The following is a 24374-nucleotide window of genomic DNA, read 5'->3' as shown; positions in this document are numbered from 1 at the left end:
TGTTTGAATTTTGACAAAAAGACGTTGGCAAAACTTTCAAAAAAATTGCTCCCCCCTTGTTTTATCATCAGGTCTAGTTTAGTTTTAGAGAGTAAATGTACCTATGTCTTCTGTTCTAGTCCTCTTTTAAGGAGAATATTGGTCTCTTTCCAGTTCTTTTTGTTTGTTTGCTGTATTTTCTTCCCTTTTCTTGAATTCATAGAATATCAGGGTTGGAAGGGACCTCAGGAGGTCGTCTAGTCCAACCCTCTGCTCAAAGCAGGACCAACACCAACTAAATCATCCCAGCCAGGGCTTTATCAAGCCTGGCCTTAAAAACCTCTAAGGATGGGATGGAGATTCCACCACCTCCGTAGGCTTTCAAAACGATTTTTTTCACCCTATTCTTATTTTAAACTGTGGAAGTTCCTAACTTTCTTCCTTTAGCTGCGACTTGCTTCTGTTATTCATGTATTGCTTGTTAGTTAGCTTTGAGCTTGGTAAGATTTTGTGCAGTCTTTATCACTGTTCCCTCTAAGCTGTGCCCTTGTGCGCGTGCACGCAGATTCTAAACCCTGCGCACACAGGGAAACACCCCGCACATTTGTCTCGCGTCCTGACTGCACATCAGTCGGAAAGCCCGCTCACCACCACTGCCTAAGTCCCAGGGCTGGCATGGCGGCGCTTCCTGGAGCAGCTCCCGGTGGCGCGCCTGCCAGCCAGGAGGAGCCCGCAGTGCGGGCAGCTCCCTCCTGCCCTATCAGAGCTGCAGGGGTGGGGCTTGCAGGCGCCACGCCCCCCCCCGACCCGACCCGACCAGATCTGACCCTAAGAGCCAGAGGGACCTGCTGGCTCTAAGGTCTCTGCGTGCTGCCGGCACCTGCAAGCCCCGCTCCGCGGCTCCGGCATCTCCCATTGGCGCTTTTCCCGGCCAATGGGAACCACGGAGCTTGTGCTTGTGGCGGGCAGAGCACATGGAGAGTGGAGACCTCCCCCCTTACCGCTCTGACCCTAGGAGCCAGATACCTCCCAGCAGGGCTGGTGAGTGCGGCCAGGGAAGGGGGCAGGGTGTGGTGGAGTGAGCATCGGGGTGGGGGGTGCTGGGCTGTGAGGGTGTGGAGGGCACTGGGCAGTGGGGGAGGTTTGTGTGTTTTGGAGTGCTAGGCAGTGGGGGACTGTTGGGGGTGCTGGGTAGTGGGGGAGATCTGTGTGTCAGGGCACTCAGCAGTGGGGGTCTGTGTAGGGTATTGTTTAGTTGTGGTGGTGGGGCTGTGGGGAAGGGCACTGGGAGGGACGGAGGGAGGAAGGAGAAATCAGTGTGTATTGGGAAACTAGCAAGTGGGGGAGTTCTGTGTGGGGTGCTGGGCAGCTGTGGTGGGGCTGTGCGTGTGGGGGGGGCGCTGGGCAGGGGTGGTGGTGTTCACAGCACTGTGCATTTGTGTCAAATGTGGGGAGTTGTGGGGGGACTCTGGGCATAGTGGGTTCAAGGGGTGCAGGCCAGGGGAGCTGTGTGGCTCTCTACCCCACTCCCCGCCCCTGCTCTCCCAATGTGTCCTGATATTTCACTCTTGCGATCTGGTCACCCTATTTACAGGTGACTTTTGACATTGTTCACCCGCCATCTATCAACATAGCCAGATTCTAGTAGCTAGTAATGGGGGGAAAAAGAATGGAGGGCAATGAATCGTACCCCTCCCGCCAGCATTTCGAACATGGAAAGTTGATCAAGTCGGGACGGTCGGGATTGGGGGACCCACACATCTCCTTGTAGTCTGTTCATTTGGTTGTGTACAAACTCAAGTACGTGCGAATAAGTCAAAATGCCTGGCCATAGTTGCTAAGGAACTGCGAAGATTTCCCAGAAATGAATAAAGGTAAGTGTTGTTTTCATGACTGAAATCTTTCAAAGGCATTGGACTTCATACATGTACTCATGATGTTTTACCATTTTCCCGTGTTTTTTTGCCACAGATACATGGACATGATTGGTGCTATGCACAAACTTCCGGTATCCTGATCTGAAGATCTCCCGTTTGCCCTTTTGTTGAGTCACACTGTTAAGCGCATTGAAATAGTAGCCATATAATAAAAGTATTAATTTTAAATAAATCAATCTGGTAAAAAATCAATCCCAAAATGTCACTGTCTAGTGGTCTAAAGCGTAAAGGAACAGTGACTTCATTTAAATCTGGATGGCTGGATGGGACTGAAATGTGATATTCCACACTTAGTCCAGCAACATTGTGTTGCACACTGGGAAGACTTGGGGATTTACGATGCATGGAAAGCAGTCAAGCTGATAAGAGACATCGAAACCTCAATGAGAACTGTCTACACGGTGTTCTGTCGGTCATCCAGGAGAAAATGCAAATTTCAGGAAATAGTGGATGCTTCTGAATGTGAGTCAGTGGCTTTCAGGCCACTCAGTGAAGTGCGCTGGTTATCTAGGCACTTTGCACTTCGAGCAATTATTCGCAACTATAATCCTCTTCTGGAATATTTTGAGCAAGACAAAAATACTGATCCAATTTCTAAATACTGCCACAAAAAGCTGACTACCATGGAATACCGAATAACATTAGAAGTTTTGAATGATATTTTGTTGGAGCTGGCTTCACTGTCCACGCTGCTCCAGAAATGGGGCCTTATACCTCTTGAAGCATTTCACCTTGCCCGAGGTAAACTGAACAAGATCAGAAGACAGTACCTTGGAGATTCAGTCTTATGGAGTGACAAAGTTAAGGCTCTCTTAGAGATGAGCTGTCAAGAAAATAATTAAATGGATACCAGCTCCATAATAACTTTCATAAACATCTTGTGTGCACATTTGGCAGACAAGTTTCCAGAGGATGAAGTCCAGGAGTGGTCCGCTTTTGATTTTGCAGCAATAGTTAAGTGTGACTTCAAATTTGGAATTCATCAGGTCAAACCCCTATGTTCAAAATACAAAGACTTTCTTGCTGAAGAGATTGTTATAGTCAGTCAGTACAATGACTTCAAGTTTGCAGTAGCCAAAAGAATCAAAACCCAATTTTAAGTTTCCTGGATATGGTGACATTTGCTCACCAGAACGAACAGTTTCAGCATCTTGCAGAGTTGATAGATATTGGAGGAACATGCCCAGCATCAAGTGCAGACTGTGAGCGTGGCTTTAGCTTAATGAACACTCTAAAAAACAAACTACGGAATCATTTACAAGTAGATCATTTGGACATGCTGATGTGTATTAAAAGTTACCAGCTGGATGGAGGACTGATAGATCTGGACAGAGTTTATATTGAATGGGCAAATGAAAAAGATCACAGGGAAAAACAGTAAGGTTAGTTTAGCAGTCTTTGACATTTCGACCAATAAGGAAATTAAAATGCATTTGTAATTACATATCTTATTCTTGGCTGATAATCATTTATTGATATTTTTAAGGAAAATTTTAAATTTAAAACACAAACTTTTGTTTTTCTTTTTTACTTATGATGTCTCTATCTGAAACCCATATAAATTGACACAATTTGCAAATTAAAACTTTTTAAATATATAAGCATTTTACTCACTTGGGTGCATTTGCCTCATGGTGCACAAATTTGAACTCTACTTCAAAAATTTGCACAGAAGAAATTTTTCGCACACACGGCCTGTCAGAAATTAGAGGGAACATTGGTCTTTGTCCATCTCCATCCTTGCATAGCAGACATGGCTACATATACAGCCATTCTCACTCTGAGAGACACTTAGGGGAATAATTGCATTAATGTGCCATTATTTTTTATTGTGTTCTAATTCAGTTAGTTCCCCATTTGAATCCCTTGTCTTTTTCTTTTTTCTTTTTTCATGGACTGATGTTTTCAGCTGCAACTGTTTCCTTTTCCAAATGGTTCTAGAGGAAGTTTGGCCTTGTGGTTAAGGCACGGGATTGAGACTCAGGAGATCTGAATTCAACTCCTGTCTCTGCTACAGACTTCTTGTATGACCTTGGACAAGTCACTTAAGCTATGTCTATATTGCAGCCAGAGGTCTGAACAGCTGTTCATGTAGATGTATTTGTGCTGGCTGCACATGGCCACCTGAAACCCCTGGGTTCACACTTGCTGGTGCTGAAGGATTCACTGCTGCATTCTCACCATTATTTTTAGTGAGCTAGTACAGGTATGTCAACATGAGCAGCCTTCACCCCTACCCAACTGCTGCAATGTAAACATACCCTTACCTCGCTGGGCCCCATTTGTACAATGGGGGCAAAAATGGTTCTTTTCACCCAACTTTTATTATTTTTATCCTATTGAGACTTTACGTTCAGTTGCTTCCAGCCTAACTCCCCAGGTTTTCCTGGGGTCCCCACAATAACAGTCCCTCCAGGGAATATAGACCCTCTGACTGCAGTTCCACTGATAATGACACAGGTACTTTAAGCAGAAGACTTTCCTTCTTGTTGTACCTATTGGAAAAGGAAAAAGTGGCAGCAATAAACATGATTATGGCTAAAATCCCAGCACCACTAAAGTCAATGGGGCTTTTGCCATTGGGTTCAGTGGGTGTAGAATTTCACCCTTATCAGTAAATGTAATTTTACTTCCTGTGATGTTTTGGGAACCACCCTGCCCCGTAAGGAGTTCTGTCCCACCTGCCCTATAACTTTGTGGGCCATTGTACTGTGGAGCTATGGGTCAGATCCCTGACACAGATAGCCAGCCCTCAAACTTAAGGTCTCACCCTGGCTTTCACCAGCCCACATAGTTTTCTGTATAAACAAATTCATATCCACAGTCTGTCCCTTTCTCATAAGGATTACTGAGTATGGAACATTACTAGCTTTTGTAAAAGACCTCACTAGGTATATTTTTATTATACACAAACGTATGTAATTGGTTGATTTAACTGCTTCATTTTGGGCATTAAACCTTCTGTTCTCCCTTCGGGATCTTCACACTTCCACATTAAGGGCTCTCTCCATTACCAAAATGATATAAAGTGGCCTGCCTGTAAATGAGAATCAGGGGCCAATATCTCCACTCATTCCGATTTCCTGCCTAAATAATGTCACGATATTCTTTCTGGTGAGGTGCTACCTCACAAAGAAATTTTGCCCTGCACATCACATGAAACAGATCACAATTTTCAAGATTGTTGATGTTGCCGGTAGCTACCAGTGCGGTGCTCCACTCTTGTTCGATGATGATAACAGTCGGCTGCGTACGTGTTGCCTCTGTGTGCTGTCCCAGTTCTGCGCAGGTAGCTAACACAGCAGACCCTGAGAGAACCCCCAAAAACCACAGACTCTAGTAAGGTACGAAGGAACCCGAGCCAGGTATATTGTCAAACGAAGCACAGTAATAGTTCCCTATAGACTATAGTAGGGCATACTACGAATTTGGGCTCCCTGGCAATGGACACAGCTCAGTCAGTGGCGGGACACTCCACTGCCCCCTAGGCTGGACAAAGAGATGCGCTCCAGGACCTACTTTTATACCATTGCAGGACAGATTACTAATCATAGTTCAAACGAATCTATCCATCATGTTATCCTTTTGACCCTGTCTTTAAGATGCACCTGCCTGTTGATTGTTAATGTCTGTGGAGTGTTCTGATGCCATCTTGGCACAAGTTCCTCTCATGAGCACTTATGTGTGTGCGCACGTGCTTCTAACAACCTTTTCTTGCCAACTTCTGAGAGTGGGACCTGCCTCTGGCTCCCAGCCCAGCTTTGCTTATCAGTGCCTGGAAGTACTTTGGTTCAGGCTTTACTTTGGTTCAGGCTTCAGGCCTCAGACTGGGCCTCTGATACAAGAATTTATGTTTCAGGGCCTCCTCTTACTACAGTTGAACAGGAGGGATGCAGTGTAAATGCACAGGCCAGAATTGCTCTTCTCATCTGGGTGCAACCTCAGCAATTGTACAGATTTCATTTTAAAGCAACTTTTTTAATTAACTCACATTTACAAGTTTAAGATCTTGCCTGTTCTGTGTTGACATCAAAGAACTAATGGCACTTTTCCTGTGAGTAGGGATTTGCCTGGAGTCCTTGGTTTAATTTTTTCCCCTTTCTGCCCAATATTGCACACAGCACCCTGTGCCAGTTGGCTGCCATCCTCTAGGCAGAGATGACTGTGTTAGTGATGGCATCATCTGCAATCTCTATATATAGTTCTGAAGCACTATAGGATCATTTCAAGTGAATAGTGCTGAAGAAGTGTGACATATGAATAATCATAATTAATAATCATTTCACTTTATGTAGGAAGCTTTCGTACAGCTCTGCTCAGAAGCTTACATCAATCCTGATAATTTAAATTCCAGATTGGCCTTTATTATTCCCTTTCATACTGTGGTTAGAGATACTTCACTTTGGGCTTTCAGGATGGGGATTGGAGGTTGAGTTACCATCTCCAACCAAGTATATTTAAAGATATATGGGCCAATAACTTTCAAATGAAATGGTCTAATATTAGACACTTGAATAAATAATAAATATAAATATAAATATAAATATAAATAAATAAAATAATAACTCTAATTAATAATAATAATAATTAATACATAGGTCATATATAACCCTTTGCATCAGGAAATCTCAAAGTGTTTTACAAAGAGGTCATTTTCTCCATTTTACAGATGAGGAAATTGAGGTACAGAGAGATTAAGTAACTTGCCTAAGATCACCCAGCAGGACAGTGCATCTGAACAGGGCAAACATTAGGCACCAATGTTTGACAATGGCAGCCTTGTTATTTTGTCTCATTTACTACATTAGGGCCTGATTCAGCAGAGCACCTAAGTGTATGCTTATCTTTAAATGTAACTTAATCAAAGTAAAGGAGATTACTCGTGCTCAAGTGTTTTTCTGATTTTGGATTTTAGTACAGAAAAGTACAGCTATGCTAGACCCCATGAGTCCTCCTGTAGAATTTATTTTCCAAAGTCTCTGAGGAAAAAGGCAAGATCTTCTCATCTCCAATCTAGAAATATAAATATATTATTTTCTTCCATTCAGTCAACCTTACTTGAGTAGAAAATCCACTCCTCCCCCTGCATTTCCAAACCATAACTGATCTCTGCAGCAGCTTGTTAGCAGAAGTTGTTGAGTTACCTATTCTTAGGTTTCACCTGTCACTTCTACAGTGAAAAGCCTTTAAAGCCTCGCTGTTTGTACATCAATTACATTTATCCAATTCGAGTCAATACATCTTTTTTTTCCCATCGCGTTTTGCCCTAAACCAATGTATCTTTATCCATTAATTAGCATAGCAACCAAGAAAGCCCGGGAGATCAACAAAATTAAGCTTATACATTCATAGAGAGGGCTGTGTGAAACATCATTTAAGCAACCACATTCTTCACTAAGGTCATACCAGAAAGACTTGTCTGTTAGTGTACTTTAGAATGCTTTAACGTCTTCCTATATTTGATGAAGTAATCATTTGGTTCTTAGGAAACAAAGACTCCTGCTATCAATCCTGGGACTTCAGATGCCACTTAAGTCTTGTATGACTAAGAAAATTTGATATAGAACGAAGGACCCATTTACATCCCGTTGAAAACTAAGAAAATATTCCCATTTAAGTCGATAGGAGAAGGTTTTCTCCAATCAGTGGGACTGATTATCAGAGGTAATGAACATTCACAGCTCCCTTTGACTTCGGTTGGCATTTTGGGTCTGCAAACCCTTGAAATCTGACCCAGCAGACAGCAATCAACAACAGACACCTCTCCTGGAATGAGTTTATGTACTGGCTGAGCTGGCCTCTGTTCATGATGTATTCCATGACAGTTGTTGAAAACCACATGACAAATCTGGAGACTCTCTGAAAAAAGTTTTCTCCATCCACATTGTGCAGCACTAGCTTGCCTGACCACAGACCCTGGAATAGCTTTTAAGGTCAGTCTCTGCTGTTTGAAAATCTCAGCCATTTCCCAGTGAAGGTGAGGACTGAGATTTCAATGCTTATTTTCTCTCTTCCCTAAAAGCCCCAACCAAGATCAGTGCCCCATCATGTTGAGACAGCATAAACTCAGGGAAAGAGCCCATCACTGCCCTGAACACCAGACTCTGTACAGAGAGAAGGCAGACAAAGGGTGGGAGGAGAAATAGAGGTGAAATGACTGACAACTGGTCCAAGTAGGGCTCAGGCTAGAACCTACTGATGGCAAATCCATTACTCTGTCCTATGGCTGCCTTCTCTTATTACGTTGTTTTTCCATTCTGCTTCCTAATCCATGAAAAACAGGTTACAGTCCACATTTAAAGATTAAAAACCCTCAACCTAGTAGACTTTGTTTTAACGCTAGCTTTCTTCTTTGATTTTGAAAACTTATTCTGAAGATATACATGTATATTGTATATTAAGTGTAAGAAATCAGTGTCTGAAGCATATTATTGTTTCAAGAGAATCCATGTGCAATTAGCTAAAAAAAAAACAAAATAAAAAATGACAATTTACTTCAAACTGTAATAACTGTTCTTCTTTATAAAAACAGAATTTATAATCAAAGCATTAAAATTCCATAGCCACCTGCGTACAGCTATTTGCCTGCAAGAAACACTGCATGGTTTCCAATGTTTTTTTTAAACTTTGCCACTCTCAGTGCCCCGCGGAGAGGAATTTTCTTGGAAAGCGACTTCATCTGAATAACATTTAACTATGCCACAAAGAATATCAACAAAGGCAAGCTGGCCCTTGTGCCTCCACATAATCAAATGTGTGTTTATTAAAATGAGTAACGCCGGAGCAACATAGAATGAAGGAATAAGTCTTTCTAAAGGAAATGAAGCTGGGGGGATGGGGAGAGAGAGAGAAAGAAAGTTCTGAAACTGTTGGTTTGTGCTTTAAATAATGTGACCAAAAATGATTTATGTAGCACTGTGCATGAATGGGGCTTTGCAGAGTTGTAGCCCTGCTCTGAAGTGTGGTAATGCAGCCAATTTGGGGCATTTAGGCCCAGAGCCTCCAAGGTATTTAGGAGTGTATCTCCTACTGAAATCAATGGGAGTTAGCAGCCAAAATACCTTTGAGGATCTGGGCCACTGATTTATGCAGACTAGGCCACTGATTTATGCAGATGGAGACTAGTTTAGCCATCCCATGGGATACTTGGGGAGGGACTGTCCCTCAAGTAGCAAAGTCCACAGAGAGGGGCTAAGAGAATCAGGATTAAAAGAATCTCCCCCCACCCCATGTCTCCTCCCCTTACTTGGAGTGATAGTGGAAGTGTCCCTCTTCCCATTCCACAGATGCAGGGGCAGCAAAATGGGTCCCTACTTCTCTCTCCTAGGAATGGCAGCAGGACCTCATTCCCCTCAGGGGTGGCAGCAAGGGTCCCTTCCCCACCCCCGCACAGGTTAACCTGGCAGTAAGCGTGCCCCCTTCTACTTAGCCCAGCAGCCAGAGTATCTGCTTGGAAAAAGTAGCAAGACCTGACATAGTCTTCTTCTGCCACACAAATCCTCTATTAAGATAGCATTGGCAGGGCCCCAGACACTAGTTGGTCTAGGACTTTTATGCCTCACAGAGATGCATGCACTGCTCAGAGCTATAATTTCAGGCTGTCCACAGATCTGGACAGACGTCTTTACATTGGTTACACTTGACTCACATTTTCAAACGTTTCTTCCCAACCCGGAGGTCCAGAAACTTAATTTTGTTTTACTTTTTAATGAAAAACTGACGCTCCGATGACCTGAGGTCTGTGGAGCCAATACCTTAATCCAGCCTGCTTCTACCGCATGCCCTGGTTTACAGATTCATAGATTCCAAGGCCAGAAGGGACCATTGGGATCATCTAGTCTGACCTCCTAGACAGCCCAGGCCAGAGAACGTCCCCAGAATAGTTTGTGTTTGACCTTGTGAGGCCCATGGATCAGGCAGTACCACAGCCCTGATTCTCCCTGTCCCTGTTGAGGTGCGCGGGTGAGCTATAACTTCATTTCCTTGAATGTAACTATGACAGGGCCTTGCCTGGGAGCTACAAAAGAGTGGGAGGGATGAATTCCACACTCTACTCCCCACATCATGAACACATATCTAAGGGCTTGAAAAAATCTTATGATTAATAATAATAATTATTGGTATTACACTAGCACCCTGAGGTTCCCATCAGGGCCTAGGGCCCCATTGTGTGAGGCACTGTGCAGACACATGATATAAAGATGGCCTCAGGCCTGAAGGGTTTACGATCTAAGTAAATCTTCATTCCCTCTTGGAGGCAAAACTTCCTCCCTTGCTTCTGGATCCTCCTCTAAACCAAAAGAAGACTCTCATCCAGCACGTGACTGAACTCTTGGACATATCTCAAAAGTTGGCCTTGTCTCCAGTGAGCTAAGAACCTTATAAGAAAAATGAACTGCATAGGCACAAGGATGGATCTCACAGCAAAACAAAATGGGGTGTGCACATATTTCAGCAACATCTGGGTACCCAAATGGAAGGGAACTAAACACTGCCCATGAATTAATCTATCAGTTACAATCTCATCTCCCAAAAAACATGTTTACATATGCATTTGTCTCATCCCCTCTGCTTTATGCTAATCCACTCTGCCACATGTGTAGTTTGTGTAACATTAATCTTGAACATGTGATGTAAATTTCAGTGTTACCCTCTGCTAGACATTTCCTTTCCCATGAGGAAATGGACAGGGATATCAGACTCATTCCCTGACCACAAAATGACCTCTCTATTGTTCCTAAAAGATATAGCATAAGCCTGTTTCTTACTAGGCAAAGTGCTCAGATGTAAATGTAATGTATTCATTGAAGCCATGGCCATAGTATTGACCTTGACACTATTGAATTGCTAAAAATAAAGGTCTTCATTTATAAAACCAGACATAAATAAAATATGTTTGCAACTACCTTTTGATGCCATGGCTTCTAGCCTATCCCCAAGTAACATAGCTGTAAGGCTGATTATTATGATATCATATTCAGCAAAATAGGTTCCTCAGTAAATCTGAGGGGCACTCTAGTTTTGTGGTTAAGGCATTTCATGGGGACTTGGACAACCTTGGTTCTGTGCCCAGCTCTGCCACAGACTGCATGTATGGCCTTGACCAAGTCATTTATCTCCCTGTGCCATCTGCATTATGGTGATAAAAAAAATTCTTTTCTCCCACCTTTTGTCCATCTTGAATGTTTAGATAAAAACCTTGAGGATAGAGGCTGTCTCAGTCTTTATGTTTCATAAAATCATAGACATGTAGGTCTGGAAGAAACCTCAAGAGTTTATCTAGTCCAGCTTCCTGTGCTAAGTCAGGGCCAAGTATATCTAGACCATCCCTGACAGGTGTTTGGCTAACCTGTTTGTACAGTGCATAGCACAATGGGGCCCAGATCTCTGGTAGGCACTGCCCAAATAATAATAATAAATAATAGTTAGTGAGGGGGGAATAATGAAAACCATCTGTTTGAATGAGAAAATTCACTTTAAAAGAGAGAAATGAAGAGGGAAACATTACATACAAGTCATGACATTAGATGCAGTACTGTGCGACCCTGGATATATTATTGAATAACTAGCCTGTGATGGAGCCTGGGTGTGTTAAAGTATTTATTTAAAACATATTAAGATCTAGTTTAATAGGGGAAAGTCCCAGGTGCATCAATATCAGCCTGTTAATAAAGTATTAAGAAGATTGTGTTTTAATGTTAAAGATGAAAGCATGATACTTGAATTTCTCAGAAATACTTCCCAGTATCAAAGGAATTGCACTGAAATGCATGTTATTGAGAAAGACTATGAGAGAAAACAAATCTAAATATAACCATATCTGGTTATCTTAAGTGTGTGAGGCTGCATTGAAAATACATAACTGAATAGCTCATCGGTGTCGATAAACCATTAGAGAAAACTAGATCATAATCAATCTACATTTAAGTGTCCTAAATAAATTGGATATGGTGTAAAACTTCAGTCATGTATATCTGGATTTCTTAAGTCTAGGCTATGGTTCAGGGTTTGAGTTTCAGGACAAATCAGAACAAGGTTTGGATTAGATATTATGAGCAGATATAGAGAGCCAATTCCAGCTACTGCAGCATGGATCAGTGGATTGGGCACTGAAGTGTGACTCAAAAGAGTGGGTTCTATTACTAGCTCAGCCATTGGCCTGCTCTATGACCTTAGGCAAATCACTTCAGAGCTGGTTTTCCTTCCCAGTCTGTCTTGCCTTCATAGAATCATAGAATATCAGGGTTGGAAGGGACCTCAGGAGGTCATCTAGTCCAACTGTTACGAATTACACCTGGTAGGACACGCACACAAGTGCTACGAATTCTACTTGATAGGACACGCACAGTTCGAATCTAGGCTGAGGCACAGAAATAAAGTCCACAACTGCAGAGTTCCCAAAAAACACTAAATTTATTATGCTCGAGTGTGGTGTCCCCCTGCTAGCCAGGAGGGAACCCTGAATGCATATTATACAAAGGTTATATACCTTTTAACAAAGCATGTTGCCCTCGTGCATCGGAAACCTTAGCCAATAAACAAACCCTTGTCTTATCTACCACCTATCCCTGCTTGGTGCATTCCTCGTGCTATACCAGTATGTTAATTACACAGCATGGTCCTAAAGCCATGCATCAGTAACTTTTATTATCAGGATGGGAGGCCTCACATCAAGGCCAAGAGACAGGGAGTTAGAGACTGACAAAAAACAGATACTGGGAGTCAAGGCAGGCTGGAGACAAGGAGGAGGATTTTCACAGGGATTCAGTATTTAAGGATTACTCCTCCTGGTGTATGATGTGCTGGCATTTAAACAATGGTGAGCCCCAAACCAAAATGGAGTCACATGTGCTAACTTTTCCTTAACACAACCCCCTGCTCAAAGCGGGACCACTCCCCAACTAAATCATCAGATTGGAAGCTTTTCAGGGTAGGCACTGACTCCAACAGTGTTTGTACAGTGATCTGATTTTGTTTGCAACTTGTAGGTGCTACTTGTATACACATAAATAATAGTTATACAGGTTCCTATACTGACCACCATAGTATCTAAGCCCTTCCAAGTAGTGTTAAAAGTGATATGACTAACATCTGGAGTGGTTCTTTTTCTCAGACACTCTTCATGGGGAAAATAATGTGTGTAGCAGAGTGCTTTTCTTTTGGTGGGTTTTTTAAAAATCATAGAATCATAGAATATCAGGGTTGGAAGGGACCTCAGGAGGTCGTCTAGTCCAACCCCCTGCTCAAAACGGGACCACTCCCCAACTAAATCATCCCAGCCAGGGCTTTGTCAAGCCTGACCTTAAAAACCTCTAAGGAAGGAGATTCCACCACCTCCCTAGGTAACCCATTCCAGTGCTTCACCACCCTCGTAGTGAAAAGGTTTTTCACATTATCCAACTTAAACCTCCCACACTGTAACTTGAGACCATTACTCCTTGTTCTATCAGCTGGTACCACTGAGAACAGTCTAGATCCATCCTCTTTGGAACCCCCTTTCAGGTATTTGAAAGCTGCTATCAAATCCCCCCTCATTCTTCTCTTCTGCGGACTAAATAATCCCTTTCCCTCAGCCTCTCCTCATAAATCATGTGCTCCAGCCCCCTAATCATTTTTGTTGCCCTCCACTGGACTCTTTCCAATTTTTCCACATCCTTCTTGTAGTGTGGGACCCAAAACCGGACACAGTACTCCAGATGAGGCCTCACCAATTCCGAATAGAGGGGAATGATCGCGTCCCTCTATCTGCTGGCAATGCTCGTACTTATACAGCCCAAAATGCCATTTGCCTTCTTGGCAACAAGTGCACACTGTTGACTCATATCCAGCTTCTCGTCCACTGTAACCCCTGGGTCCTTTTCTGCAGAACTGCTGCCGAGCCACTCTGTCCCTAGTCTGTAGCAGTGCATGGGATTCTTCTTTCCTAAGTGCAGGACTCTGCACTTGTCCTTGTTGAACCTCATCAGATTTCTTTTGGCCCAATCCTCTACTTTCTCTAGGTCCCTCTGTATCCTATCCCTACCCTCCAGCGTATCTACCACTCCTCCCAGTTTAGTGTCATCTGCAAACTTGCTGAGGGTGCAATCCACACCATCCTCCAGATTATTAATGAAGATATTGAACAAAACCGGCCCCAGCCCGACGATCTAGCCAGCTTTCTATCCACCTTATAGTCCATTCAAATTATATGTTTAAGTGCTCTGTGTTTATGCTAGTGAAGGCAAGTCAAAGATGTGCTCATTGCACTTGGAACATAAAGTGGTGTGGCTTATGATGGTCCTTACTTCCAGGGGGAGTTCACTCCACAGTTTGGGACTGAACCCCAAGAAAGCTCTGTCACCTGCATAGATGAGCTTTACCTGTGTAATAGAAAGCTCCATTATGCCCAAGAAGAAGAGTTGTCAACCACAGTCCTCATCCCAGAATTTTAGTTGATCTTTCAGGGGTCCTGGACCCAGACCCTTGAGCACTTTGAAGTCAAGGGCTGAGACCTTGACCATGACTCTATATTTGTTTGTTTTTTGTTTGTTTGTTTGTTTGTTTTTGGATCTGAATCTTCAAAACCTCATGAATTTAAGGAGTTTTGAATCCTGGTATTGTCTCTAGTCTGGCACAAACAGGTGTGAACAGTCTGTAGCAGAATTCTGTACATGTAAACAATCGCATTGTCCACCAACTTTCTGGATGAATGTGTGTATGGTGGGGCTTGATGTTGTGTTTTAGTATGTCAGTTTTTTTCTTTGAAAATATTTTTGGCCCCATAGCAGTGGATTGGCAGGGAGAATTGAGAATTAGTCACCTTCTCAATTCTCCCTGCCAATCCACTGAATGCATCCGATGAAATGAGCTGTAGCTCACGAAAGCTTATGCTCAAATAAATTTGTTAGTCTCCAAGGTGCCACAAGTCCTCCTTTTCTTCTTCCTCAGTACAGTTACTTACAGCAATGTGATTTACAGGTTTTATTTCTCTATTTTTGAAATGTAAAGTTGGAATAAATTTAGTGCTTAGGAAAGTGAGAGATTAAGGCAATTGGTAAGAGCACCACGCAGAGAAAATAGCCACTCTGCAGACTTCCTGACAGAGCTTCACTGATGTACCTGAATCCTGACCTGCTGTTCTAGACCTGAGCTTATCCTGAACCTCTCTTAACTGCCAGTCATGCTGAATTATTGCAGACTGCATGAGTGGGTTGTGAGGAGTACAAAAGACACCCCCAGATGAGTGAGCAGTGAAGGGTTGGAGTTCAGTCTAGGTTCAGAAAAGAATTCACATGTTTGGCTAGTTAGCCAAACAAGCCATTCATTTACACCTGCAAAATCAGGCTGGATATCTTGCAAGAAGCTGCCTTTTTTGTACTATTTTGACATTTCCTTTTCAGGCCCCAAACCACCTCGGCTCTTCAGAACTTTTATGCAGGTTTAATTCTAAATAATAGGTCTGGGAGACAATTTTAGTTGGGAGGAGGACAATGCCTTTCATATTTCTGAACTGGTTCCCCTATGTAGTTGTGATCCGAAACAAAATTAGAACTGGTGTCTCCAGGATTTAAAACATCTGTACCCATATTGCCTTATGCTATCTAATGCATCTAGGCATGTATACTGTGTGTCTTGCCTCATATCTGAGTGCTTGTGTGGTCTTCTCAGTCCTCACATGCTTAGCAGGGCTGACCAACGGAACTCCAAGGAACACCAATGTGCTGTAGACAGCCATGATGCTGATGAAGTAAGTAGCACTCTTCTCTCTGAGAAAGCTCTAAACCAACGCCTCGGTAAGGTATATGGGGCATTGTATTCCTGGAGGCGCCATCTTTTGTATGAGACGAGACATCGAAGTATGAGATGAGACATCAGAGTCCTGCCTTGTGATCATTAAAGCTTTTACGGCATTTTTAAGAGTGAGCAAGAGAACCCCAGACTCCCATCTCATGAAAATATAATCTGATCTATCTAATTTCCCCTTGTAGTTTCTATTGGAGTTGGTATTGTTCTTCATTTCCAGTGTACACCATTTTGCAATGTTGCTGTGTGCTGTTGAGCAGTTGCTGTTTCCCATTCCAGAGGTGACTACAGTGAGTGCAGCTTAAGGCATTTTTCTTATCTTTTTACCACTAAGATATTACCCATATGTGCAAGTATTCCCCTTTGCAATTACAAGCTTAGTATATAGTACATCTCATTTACCTGCCTCACTGGGACCAAGATCTTTGAGCTCGTCAGATGAAAGATGCTGTACAATGGCAAAAGATTCTCAGTATAATTAGCAAGGTTTACTTTGAATAGATGCATGACCAGATACACTATTGTTTTAATCACATACGTAGTTCGGTGAATTTCCTTTTTTAAAAAACAGCACATTGTATAACAGGGAGGGATGTAAATGTGTTCCTGCAGTTGAATAACAAATAGATTTCAGACCTCCATTTCCTCTCATCTCTGTCTTCTTTCTCACTACTTCATTGCATTTTCCTGGGAGATTCATAGATTTTTAAGGCCAGAAGTAACATTATATCATCTGGTCTGACGTCCTGTCTATCATAGACCATTACATTTCACCCAGTTGCCGCTGTATTGAGCCCAATACCGTTTTTTGGCTAAAACTTACCTCCCAGAAAGGCATCAAAATCTTGATTTCAAGAGATGAAGAATCCACCAGTTCTCTTTGTGGTTAGTTCTAATGGTTAATCACTCTCACTTTTAAAAATTTCGGACATGAACATGTTAATTCTGAGATCTGTTCGCTCTCCCAGTGAGGTCTGGTAAATCAGTGGTAAAATTCCCATTGGGAGTTTTCAGAGTTGGAAAAAAAACCTTCTGTGTGTGTGAATAAAGTGCATCCCAAGAAGTCACTTTGATGTCTTACTGTGGTTTTCATCTGCATTCTTGCTGCATATATTTTTCTCTGTACAGTAATTTGCACAGCAATATATAATTTAAAAATATACAGAATATCACACAAAATCAGGAAATACACACAAAAAAGGTGATTTTGCTTACAGTGTTATTTGCAAAGTTAAGTTATCTGTCATGCAATCTGTCTTTTAAAGTGCTGTATTTGTGTGAATGCATAATTTAGACTGTATAATTTGCAAATAAAAATAAAAATAGTATCCATGAAAGTGCCTGTTATATAAGTGGTATCAGTTTTCAACCACAGCTGTTCATTAGGGAGTTGCACTTTGAATAAATAATTCAAATGTTTTTTTTAAAAAAAGAAAAGAAAAACAAATATTTTTCTCATTTCCTAAATAGGTAAAGTACTTGCTAAAGTAATCCTCCTACAGTCTGATTACAAAGAAGATTTGTTTTAAGATTTAAATATTTTATTTAACATCTCAAATCATATCAAAAATTCAATTTACATTATTTGTCATGAGCAAATAGATCTGAGATAATGTACAGAACATTCTTAGAAGGGAGGATTATAGATCCATCTTATTGTCTAACCTCCTGCTCTTAGCAGCCAGACCTGTGTTCAGCATGCATACCATATATTCTGGGATGCTAGGTAAATGTACATCACTTGCCCTGCATTTGTTCTCCATGGCACTATCCTCCCTTTTTATTATTATTTCTGTTGAAGTAGCACCTATAAATCCTTATCATGGATCAGGACCCCATTGCACAACACAGAATAAAAAGATGGTCCCTGCCCCAAGAGTTTACAATCTCTCTGTCCCCGGATACTGCACAGGGAGCTCTATGGATCTGGAAATCTGTACATGGACAGTGGGGCTGATTCGATAGCCCTGTAAGGATTACCGTATTCTTTATCATTCAGTAAGAGGGAGACTATCAATGGCACAAGAGGCAGTCAGTTAAGTTCCAAACTCCCATGAAAAGTCCAGGAGAACTGGGTTTCTAACTGCCCTTTATGTCTCTGCTAATCCCCTCATTACATTTCAAATATATGTTTTATCATAGGAGATCTATGCTGTGATATTGTGAGCATGCCCAGTATATACTCTAGAACACCCTACATTGCATTGTTCCAGCTTGGTATTCCAGCATGTATAACATGATCTATTATGACAGGTTTCAGAGTAACAGCCGTGTTAGTCTGTATTCGCAAAAAGAAAAGGAGTACTTGTGGCACCTTAGAGACTAACCAATTTATTTGCGCATAAGCTTTCGTGAGCTACAGCTCACTTCATCGGATGCGATGAAGTGAGCTGTAGCTCACAAAAGCCTATGCTCAAATAAATTGGTTAGTCTCTAAGGTGCCACAAGTACTCCTTTTCTTTTTATGATCTATTATGTCTGTCTGCTGTGGTTGGAATCCTTTCCCCACCACGTTCCCAGTTCTGCACTGAGATCCAGAGAATTTTACAGCACTTTGTAGACTCCAGGAGCTGCATAACATGCAGTTGCCCGTTGAACCAACATGAGCAATTCAGAGCATTCTTCGGCTGTGACCCACATTTATATGAATTTATGATTCTACATATCTTGATCTCTAGATAATCCAAGATTCTTGATGACTGTTTGATAGGTATCATTTACAGATGATATCCTCAAATGTATAAAGAGCTAATTCAGCTATTTATGCTGCATAGATTGGATTTTCTAATGCACTTTAAATTTTAATTTTTTTGAATAATGATGTAAGCAGAGTCTGAATGAGCTCTCCCCTGACATCTAGTGGTGAACTGTGCAAAAATACTTCAGAAGCTGATCTCGTTTGCACGGACACACCCACCATACCTAGATGCTCAGCATGATGGGATTGCTTGCCCAAATGATCACTCGTGGCTGGTGTTGGATCCCCAGTCTCCTTGTTATCGGGGCCGGAGTAACGGAGGGTTGTTATCCTTGCTGGGTGAACTGAGGGTAGCACAACTGTACCTGGCATACTCCAATGGAGGGAGTCACCCTCAACTGAACGGCACTCTCTAAGCAGGGGACATGGGTCCCAAAGCACAATGAGTTGAAAAAGGGTGGGTTCTGTTTAAGGGTCCTAGACATCATTTGACCCTTCCTCTCTCCATGATATAATAAAAGAGCTAATTTAGATTCAATTAAGAGTCTTGTTATATGCTGCATAGCTGAAATCACTGATATCTAGGTCTAAGCATAAGACCTACTTTGGAGCAGTGTCTCTATTGCAAGAGACTGTCCAGTGAGCACCAGCAGTGAGGCTCCCCCACTAAGAGGTGAAATCACTGAGAGCTGTGTTAAGTGGGGGGAGCCTGAAGACATCTTGGTGAGTGGGCAGCTGGTGGAGAGGTGCAGCAAGCAGCCAGCAGGGCTGCTGTCGGAGAGGTGTGGCCAGAAGGGCAGCTGGTGGAGGGGCATGGCAAGTGGCCAACAGGGCGGCTGGTGGAGAGGACCCTAGCAGAGCCCTGCAGAGGTGCAACAATCAGCAATTGGGGCGACTAGTGACTGCCTGAGCAGTGCAGTGTGTAAGGTGCCTCTTTACGCCCCCCCCCCCACACACAGGGTGGAGGTGAACTCTGTGGATGAACCTCTGAACTCTGGGGCTGCACTGGCCAAGGACGGCAACTGTGAGTGGGGTACAGAGAGGGGACGGGCACGTTAAAGGAACCTTTGGGTTGCTGGACTTAAGAACCTGAGGGGAAAAGGACACTGCTCAACTTACTTGGGGATGGGTCTTTTGCTCATGGTTTGTGTTTATGAACCCTAGTTGTGGTGTTTTCCCAAATGAATGCTGAGTTACTTCCCTCCTTTTATTAAAAGTTTTGCTACACTCAGACTCTGTGCTTGCAAGAGGGGAAGTACTGCCTCTTTGAGGCACCCAGGGTGTGGTGTGTAATTGTCCCAGGTCACTGGGTGGGGGCTCGAGCTGTCTTTGTGTTGTATTGTTGAAAAGGAACCCCTAGATACTGAACCCGGCCCTTGTTACAACTGGGTCCACCTGGCAGAAGGGTTACAATACTAACAATAATAAAGGTCCAATTCTGCACCGCTTAGACATGATGAGCAGCACTTAATGGGACTACCCATGTGAGTAAGGGCTGCAGAACCAGGACCAAACTTAGAATGTGCTGTATACAGCAAAGCAGAACTCTAGGAGCCATGCCCATGACTTTCCACCTGCTCCAAAGCAAATGGCAGACCCAGTCCTTAAAATAGTCCATAAAGTCTAGACTCTTTCAGCATCAGTAATCCACAAACCAGAATAACCTCAGAGCAATCATTTTCACTGCAACTGGTTTTTCTTTGGAACTCATCTCCCATATCCCAGACATCTAGTTATAAGAGTAGGCCATGTAGTTTCATGACCATGTGTCAAGAAATCCTCACTTGAGCAAATCACAATTGGGCAAAAATGTTCTGGTTCATGCCAGGGCTGCAGAAGGCCCTGAATGGAACAAAAAAGAGGGAGCTCTGCTCAATAAAGGAAGGGGGCAGCCACATCACTGACCTGAGACTCTCCATTCACAGCACTGCAAAGGGACCAGGAGGGCTGAAGAGCAGGGCAGGGAAAGGAGGCAGCAGGAATCCAACCAGCAATTCGCTCTGCAAACCAGGGGTGAGGTGCAGTGGGCTGAGTCGACTGTCAGAATCCCCTGCCCCCGCAACCTCCCATAGAGCACCCCGCTGCAGGTCCATTTACTTAGAATATACCCCGAGGCCAGGATTTTTCCACTGAGCTTTTTGCTTGAAAATTACAAACTTAACATACCGGGAAGAGAAAAATCTCCACAAATGAAAGATGCACAGAAGAACAGGACTTTACAATGACAGCTTTCAAAAAGAAGACAACAAATAAATCCTTTCCACTCTCTACCCGCATCCCAACATGTCCCCCCTGCATTAATATGGAGCAGTGCTTGCTGCATGCCAAAGACTTTCAAACACAGCGTTCCATCGAGAAGCGTATATGTATTTATGAACTCAGTGCGAAAGTCTTCACACACCCACCTCACACAGACAGGAATGACTCATAGTACTTACACACTGCTGCTTTCAAGGTTAAAAAAAAAATCATAGAAACTATTGCCCAGCCCTCCTCTCTCGCTCCAGACAAAATAAATGTTGAAAACTTTTCTGCATGTAATTTCCTAGCAGCCTGAAGGTTGCTTTTTAAAAGCCTTGTTTGCTGATCCTTTTATTCCTACTCACTGGCCAGGCTCTGACGTGAGAGGTGTTCATAGAACCACAGACGTGTAGGGCTGGAAGGGACCTTGAGAAATGGGACTATGAGATGGTCGAGTTCAGGATCCTGACACAGGGAAGAAAGGAGAGCAGCAGAATACGGACCCTGGACTTCAGAAAAGCAGACTTTGACAACCTCAGGGAACTGATAGGCAGGATCCCCTGGGAGAATAACATGAGGGGGAAAGGAGTCCAGGAGAGCTGGCTGTATTTTAAAGAATCCTTATTGAGGTTACAGGGACAAACCATCCCAATGTGTAGAAAGAACAGTAAATATGGCAGGCGACCAGCTTGGCTTAACAGTGAAATCCTTGCATGATCTTAAACACAAAAAAGAAGCTTACAAGAAGTGGAAGATTGGACAAATGAAGGGAAGAGTATACAAATATTGCTCAGGCATGCAGGAGTGAAATCAGGAAGGCCAAATCACACCTGGAGTTGCAGCTAGCAAGAGATGTTAAGAGTAACAAGATGGGTTTCTTCAGGTATGTTAGCAACAAGAAGAAAGTCAAGGAAAGTGTGGGCCCCTTCCTGAATGAGGGAGGCAACCTAGTGACAGAGAATGTGGAAAAAGCTAATGTACTCAATGCTTTTTTTGCCTCTGTCTTCACGAACAAGGTCAGCTCCCAGACTACTGTACTGAGCAGCACAGCATGGGGAGGAGGTGACCAGCCCTCTGTGAAGAAAGAAGTAGTTCGGGACTATTTAGAAAAGCGGGACGAGCACAAGTCCATGGGGCCGGATGCACTGCATTCAAGAGTGCTAAAGGAGATGGCAGATGTGATTTCAGAGCCGTTGGCCATTATCTTTGAAAACTCATGGCGATCGGGGGAGGTCCCAGATGACTGGAAAAAGGGTAATGTAGTGCCCATCTTTAAAAAAGGGAAGAAGGAGGATCCTGGGAACTACAGGCCAGTCAGCCTCACCTCAGTCCCTGGAAAAATCATGGAGCAGGTCCTCAAGGAATCAATTCTTAAGCACTTAGAGGAGAGGAAAGCGATCAGGAACAGTCAGTCAGGAAAGTGATCAGGAACAGGATTCACCAAGGGCAAGTCATGCCTGACTAATCTAATTGCCTTCTATGACAAGATAACTGGCTCTGTGGATGAGGGGAAAGCAGTGGATGTGTTGTTCCTTGACTTTAGCAAAGCTTTTGACACGGTCTCCCACAGAAGTCTTGCCAGCAAGTTAAAGAATTACGGGCTGGATTAATGGACTATAAGGTGGATAGAAAGCTGGCTAGATTGTCAGGCTCAACAGGTAGTGATCAATGGCTCCATGTCTAGTTGGCAGCCGGTATCAAGTGGAGTGCACCAAGAGTCGGTCCTTGGGCTGGTTTTGTTCAATAGCTTCATTAATGATCTGGAGCACGGTGTGGACTGCACCCTCAGCAAGTTTGCAGATGACACTAAACTGGGAGGAGAGTTAGATACGCTGGAGGGTAGGGATACAGAGGGCCCTAGACAAATTGGAGGATTGGGCTAAAAGAAATCTGATGAGGTTCAACAAGGACATGTGCAGAGTCCTGCACTTAGGACGGAAGAATCCCATACACCGCTACAGACTAGGGACCGAATGGCTCGGCAGCAGTTCTGCAGAAAAGGACCTAGGGGTTACAGTGAATCAGAAGCTGGATATGAGTCAACAGTGTGCCCTTGTTTCCAAGAAGACCAATGGCATTTTGGGATGTATAAGTAGGGGTATTGCCAGCAGATCGAGGGACCTGATCATTCCCCTCTATTCGACATTGGTGAGGCCTCATCTGGTGTACTGTGTCCAGTTTTGGACCCCACACTACAAGAAGGATGTGGAAAAATTGGAAAGAGTCCAGCAGAGGGCAACAAAAATGATTAGGGGACTGGAACACATGACTTATGAGGAGAGGTTGAGGGAACTGGGATTGTTTAGTCTGCGGAAGAGAAGAATGAGGGGGGATTTGATAGCTGCTTTCAACTACCTGAAATGGGGTTTCAAAGAGGATGGATCTAGACTGTTCTCAGTGGTAGCAGACGACAGAACAAGGAGTAATGGTCTCAGGTTGCAGTGGGGGAGGTCTAGGTTGGATATTAGGAAAAACATTTTCACTAGGAGGGTCGTAAAACACTGGAATGCGTTACCTAGGGAAGTGGTGGAATCTCTTTCTTTAGAGGTTTTTAAGGCCCGGTTTGACAAAGCCCTGGCTGGGATGATTTAATTGGGGATTGGTCCTGCTTTGAGCACGGGGTTGGACTAGACGACCTCCTGAGGTCCCTTCCAACCCTGATATTCTATGATTCTCTGATTCTATGAAATCAGCAAGTCCAGCCCCCTCCTATGTGACAGGACCAAGTAAATCTAGACCATCTCTGGTGGTGTTTGTCCAATATGTTTTTAAAAGCTTCCAATGAGGAGGACTTCCTGACCTCCCTTCAAACCCTATTCCAGAGTTTAACTACCCTGAGAGTTAGAATTTTTTTCCTAATATCTAATCTAAATCTCCCTTGCTGCAGCTTAAGCCCATTACTTCTTGTCCTACCTTCAGTGGACATGGAGAACAATTGATCACCATCCGCTTTATAACAGCCCTTAACATATCGGAAGACTTTGATCTGATCCCCGCTCAGCTTCTTTTCTCAATAGTAATCATGCCCAGGTTTTTTTAACCTTTCCTCATAGGTCTGCTGTTCTAAACCTTTTATCATTTTTGTTGTTCTCCTGTGGACTCTTTCCAATTGGTCCACATCTTTCCTGAATTGTGATGCCTAGAACTGGGCACAGTACTCCAGCTGGGGCCTCATCAGTTCCACATTACCTCCTGTGTCTGACATACAACACTCCTGTTAGTACATTCCACTATCATATTTGCCTTTTTTGAAGCTGCATCCCTTTGATGATTCATATTCAGTTTACGATCCACTATCACCCCCAGATCCTTTGCATCAGTATTACTGTCTAAACCAGTGGTTCTCAACCTATTTACTATTGTGGGCTGAATCCATTACTACCTGTATAGCCCTGAAGATGTCAAATGGGCCACAGCTTCATGCTGATTTGGCCGCAGGGTGAGAACCACTGGTCTAGACAGTTATCCCCCATTCTGTAGTTGTGTATTTGATTTTTCCTTCCTAAGTAAAGTACTTTGCACTTATCTTTACTGAATTTCATCTTGTTGAATTCAGACCAATTCTTCAATTTGTTAAAGTTGTTTTGAGTTTTAAATCTGTCTTCAAAAGTGCTTGCAACCCCTCCCAGCTTGGTGTCATCTTCAGATTTTATAAGCATACTCTCCACTCCATTATCCAAGTCATTAATGAAGATATTGAATAGTATCGGACCCAGGACCCCACTCGATATGCCCTC

At 43.2% G+C, this 24374-nt stretch overlaps 1 long non-coding RNA gene across 1 annotated transcript; it reads left to right on the top strand.

Annotated features, from left to right (window-relative positions):
- The first annotated feature begins 832 nt into the window (after positions 1 to 832).
- LOC144260270 (uncharacterized) lies at positions 833 to 8287 on the top strand. The gene is made up of 3 exons (XR_013345007.1): positions 833 to 1020; positions 1951 to 3298; positions 7403 to 8287. It is a non-coding gene; the product is annotated as an uncharacterized LOC144260270 (long non-coding RNA).
- Positions 8288 to 24374: the final 16087 nt, after the last annotated feature.

The sequence above is a fragment of the Eretmochelys imbricata genome, chromosome 2, assembly GCF_965152235.1.
Source record: "Eretmochelys imbricata isolate rEreImb1 chromosome 2, rEreImb1.hap1, whole genome shotgun sequence".
NCBI lineage: Eukaryota > Metazoa > Chordata > Testudines > Cheloniidae > Eretmochelys > Eretmochelys imbricata.
This window is presented reverse-complemented; position numbering and strand designations above follow the sequence as displayed.